The sequence below is a fragment of the Elephantulus edwardii genome, unplaced genomic scaffold, assembly GCF_000299155.1.
Source record: "Elephantulus edwardii isolate Elephantulus edwardi_28Jun2011 unplaced genomic scaffold, EleEdw1.0 scaffold00170, whole genome shotgun sequence".
NCBI classification, from domain to species: domain Eukaryota; kingdom Metazoa; phylum Chordata; class Mammalia; order Macroscelidea; family Macroscelididae; genus Elephantulus; species Elephantulus edwardii.
In genome coordinates, this window is record NW_006399920.1 from 5,703,326 (window position 1) to 5,708,399 (window position 5,074).

Genomic DNA, 5,074 nt, shown 5'->3' on the forward strand with positions numbered 1-5,074 from the left:
GCACCACAGCTCAAAGGCATCAATTCTTCTTCTATCCTCCTTGGTCATTGTCCAATTCTCTGATGTATAACAGGTGATTGTGAAGACCATGGCCTGTATCAGACGCACCTTAGTCTCCAGAGAGACACCACTGCTCTTCAGCACTTTAATAATTGTACCAAATATAATACTGAAATATTACAAAAAGTATCATGAACAGGAACTAATGTTGATAAAGGAAGAAGTTAAAACTGCATTGAAGACATTGACTAAAAATAAGGCCCCAGGAATCAGTGGAAAACCAAATGATGTTTCAACTAATGAATGCAACCATGGACGTGCTCACCATTCTGTGCTAGAGAATTGGGAAGACAGCTAGTTGGCCCACTGACTGGAAGAGATACATATTTATTTCTATTCCCAAGAAAGATGATCCAACAGAATGTGAAAATTTAAAAATAAACATTAATATCATATGTAAGCAAAATATTTCTGATGATCATAGAAAATTACTAGCACAGTACACAGAGAACTGCCAGAAGTTCAAGCTGGGTTTAGTAAAGACCATGACACCAAGGATATCATTGCTGATGTCAAATGGCTGAAGGCAAAGAGTATTTATTAGAAGAGTGTGCTTTGTTTACTGTATGTTTGTGTAATATTGACCATGCAAAGGCATAAAAACTGTGTAGATTATAACAAATGATGGCTCACATTAAGAAGAATAGGAATTCTAGAACAATTATGTTTGTATGAAATTCATACCTAGACAAAGAAATTACTGGCCAAACATAATAAGGAAATACTGCATAGTATAAGATCAAGAAAGTGTACATCAGTACTATATTTCTCCAAACACATTTATTCTGCATGCTGAGTAAATAATTTAAGAAGCTAGATTCTATGAAGAAGAATGTGGCATCAGGGTTTGAGGAAGACACATCAGCAACCTATATTACGCAGATAACACAAACTTGCTTACTGAAAGCAAAGAAGACTTCAGGCATTTGCTGTAGAATATCAAGGCCCACAGCCTTCAATATAGATTACACTTCAACATCAAGAAAACATGGGTCCTCACCACTGGGCAAATAGGCAACATCATAATAGATGAAAAAACTATTGAAATTGTCACTGATTTCATCTAGCTTGGATCCATACTCAACACTCTTGGGACCAGCAGTCAAGAGATCAGGAAAGGTATAACTGAGAAAGCCTATTGTCACAAATTTCTCCAAAGTCCTGAAGAACAGTGACATCAGTTTGAAGACTAAAGTGAGCCTGATTCAAGTTATAGCTTTTCCAATCACCTTCCATGTATCTAAGAACTCGACAATGAATAAGTATCACAGAAAAAGAATCAATGTCTTTGAATTGTGGTGTTTGAGAACAGTACTAAATATCCCAGGGACTGCTAAAAGAACAAACAACTATGTTTTGGAGAAAGTGCAAGACATTTTCTCCTTAGAAAGCAAGTGTGCTCCTTAGAAGCAAGGATGGTGAAGCATCATCTCCACGTAATTTGGGCATGTTGTCAGGAGAATTGTTAGGCCTGTTGTTTTCACGTTTGAAAAGGATATGACTCTTGGAAAGATGGAGGGTCAGCATAATAAAAGAAGACCCTCAATGAAATGGGTTGATAGAGTGAATGCAACAATAGGCACAAGTGTATTATGGGTGATAAAAAGTGCATGCTATAACAGGGTTCAGATCTGTTGTTCATAGGGTCACTATGAGTTATACTTGACTCAATGCCATCTAACAACCACTACAATCATCCAGCAAAATCAAAATATACATTGTTTTTAAGCTCTTATAGAACATCACCAAGATGGACCACATTCTAAGCCACAAAAATGTACTGAAATGATTCTTTTAAAGTTAAATAAAAATAAAGTATATTCTCAGAACCCACAGAAATTAAACTAGCAAACAGTAACAAAAAAGGGTTAGAAAATTACCCAAATTTTTCAATATCGAACAACATGCTATTAAAAAACATATAAGTCAGAGAAGTCACATAATGAATTTAAAAATTAGAACTAAATATAAGGAAAAATACCACATATCAAAATTTGTGTGGGCTGCAGCAGCAATGTCTTGATAGGAACTTACAGCATTAAATGCATTTCTGAGGGGAGAAAATAAACAAAGTGTTCTCCTGAGAAGCTGAAGAAATAAATGTAATTTAAGCATAAATCGAGTAGGATAAATAATAAAAATCAACAAAAGTCAATTAAATTGGATATAGGAAAGTACTAGAGAAAATAATTCTAAAATGGGTTTTTTATTGGTTGGTTTGGGTTTTGGATTTTGTTTTCGATTTTTTTTGTTTGTTTTTTTTTTAAAGAGAAAATGTTATTCTTTTATTTATGTTAAATAAAAACATGAGAAAATCCTTTTTTAAAAAGGGTCAGAATATTCCTTAGGTCTCCAAACCAAGGGATGCAAAGAAATGTCAAGTTCCTTCTCCCCCCTCAGGGATCACAATATGCTTTCAAGGTGTTATAACCTAAAAAGATGACACAGATCCATGTCCTTCAGTTGTCACTTCAGGAGACTCCTCCAGACTTTGATATTTGGACAGCAAGGAACGGAAGACAGGCATAAGAAGATTCTAGAAACAGTTCCTGTTCTGGCAAGGAACCTCAATACCAAATATTTTTGTTTTCTTTTTGTGTGGATTTGAAAACCATACAGTCCTTCACATTTCAATCGTAATAATTTTTACACAGCTGTAGAATTATATTAATTAGCAGTATTGCTTAACTAGCTGGATTTTGTAAATGTGAAAATCACGATAGGATAACTAACACTAATGAAAAAATCTTGCAGCAGAAACAGGACCTTAAAGGACTGCTATCTCCAAAACATAACTGAGCACACATTTACAATGCACCTGCTAAGTTTTGAATCTGTCATTGCTGGTCTACACTAAAGACTACATGTGAATTTCTGAAAGTAAAATGCTAACTTCATGATTTCTACACCCATTTAATCCCCAAATTCATGAGAAATCCTCATCTGGTTTAGTTTTATGGTAAATGATTCATCCAAACAGGTTGTGTTAGGCTCTCAATTCTTCAATCGTAGCTGAGGTGATAAAAGATTTTTTTTTTTCTACAACTGGAGTAAGAATTTCTCTGTTAGAGAAAGCAGACATTTTCACCTTTGGCATACTGCCAAGATGATGCTTTATTATGAAATTTATGAAGCTACAGTAAAGTAACTTGCAGGTATATAGATATATTAGAAAAAAACAAAGGATAACTTAATACAACTCCATGTCCCCAAACTCTCTAGTTTGTTTTTTTCAGTGCAAGAAATGCTCTATCAGTGAAACCCTTGAGAATTAACCAAGAAATCCTAGCTAAAAAGGTAATCAACTCAACAGAAGTGATAGTAAAAGCGAAACAATCAGAGGCACATAGATTGTTTTGTTTTGGGTTTTTTTTATTTAAAGGATTTTTATATTATATTTAAAAAACCACACAATTTTAAAAAAAGGTATCAACATGTATCTTAGACATCCTCTCAAGAGTTTCAGAGCCCAAACAGACTTGAGGCTGATGCCTTTTTTCTTCGTGTTTAGCTTGCAGCTCATTTAAGATCAGAGATGACTTGTGTTCTAGGATCTGAAAATCAAACTTGTTCCGCCAAATCCAAGACCCTGAATTTATCCAAATTGTAGAAACATGCTTTCACCACCCGTCCACCAAAATACCTCCCATTCAGATCAACAACAGCTTTAATTGCTGATTCAACCCTCTCAAATTCTAAAAATATCCTTACTGCTTCATCATCTGGAGCACCAGGAATTTCAAATATTACGCATTTTCCAACTTTGCCATATTTTTCACATTCTTCCTTGGTTTCAACTTCTAAGTCTTCATCTACCTCTCCTGCACCAACCATGTTCCTTAGTAGGACCACTTTAGTGGGGCACTTAAGTATTTCAGTTAATGGATTTGAATCCGATTTCTTGGCTCTATCTTTCTCTGTAGCATCAACAACAATGATCTTGCCTCCACGTTTGCTTGTTTTTTCCACTGTCAATGCAGTGCTTAGGCCCTGTTCATGCTTCCCAAGACCTTGGCCTTCCCGGAAGCCATACTTCTGCATGATCTTATGTGCTACCGTGCCACCCATGTTAGCAAGGAAGGAGTTGCTAGGCCTGGTTGGAGATCTTGGCCTATCTTGTTCCTCATACACTGGGGGAGGGATAGCAGCTTTCAAAGACTGTGATCGAGGTCTTGAATCCTCTTCATAGGGAAAATCTCGGGGTAACTCTTTGTCATTTTCTACAAGAGAAGTAGGTGGTGCAATAGCAGCTCTGCCCACACATCTTTCCTTCCTCTCTCGCTTATAATCTTCATCTTCATCAGAATCCGGATCTGGTCGCCTTGAAAATCCACTAGCTTCATGTCTGTCATTACGCTTCTTTTCTCTTTCTTCTATGTCTTTCCGTCTTTCCAGCTCCCGCTGTCTTTTTCGTTCTTCTCTTTGGCGTTTTACTACTTTCTCATAATCATTAGGAAACATAGGATCATATTCATCAGCTAAGGCAATTAAAACTTCTCCTGCAGAAAATCCACTGGGAACAGGATCCTTTAGGCCAGCTGCTACATGAGGTGGGGTATCCACAATCTGCCAGTCATCTGACGAACCGCCTCGTTTCAGGTCAATTACTGGGGCAAGGACTGCACTTTGTTTTGTCCTCTGGCTCTTTGCTTGAGTGAGAGTGGCCTTCTTCACCTTAAGTTGAGACTGCAAAAGTTTGAAATTTTGGGACCAACCTTCTGTTTTTGAATCACTGGTTTCCACTCCCAGGTCACCATACAGGGACATCTTCTTTTCAGTTTAATGCTAGCCCGACCGCCCGACTTTCCCCAGGGGCCGGAGCGGCGAAAGCGCGGAGCCAGGGAAAGAGGCGCACAAGCTCCGTATCAAGTCCGGAAGCGCCGCGGAGAGTGCAGGTTTGGACGCACTCTGCGTAAATATACGGATGACTAGAGCTCAGCGATGACGCCAACTCCTACGCCAAATGCGCAAGAGCTTCCGCTGCTCAGAGGTCAGGGAGCGCGTGCTGCCGGGA

At 37.9% G+C, this 5,074-nt stretch overlaps 1 pseudogene; it reads right to left on the reverse strand.

Annotated features, from left to right (window-relative positions):
• Positions 1-3,621: 3,621 nt before the first annotated feature.
• LOC102844536 lies at positions 3,622-4,827 on the reverse strand (annotated as a pseudogene).
• Between the last annotated feature and the right edge of the window lie 247 nt (positions 4,828-5,074).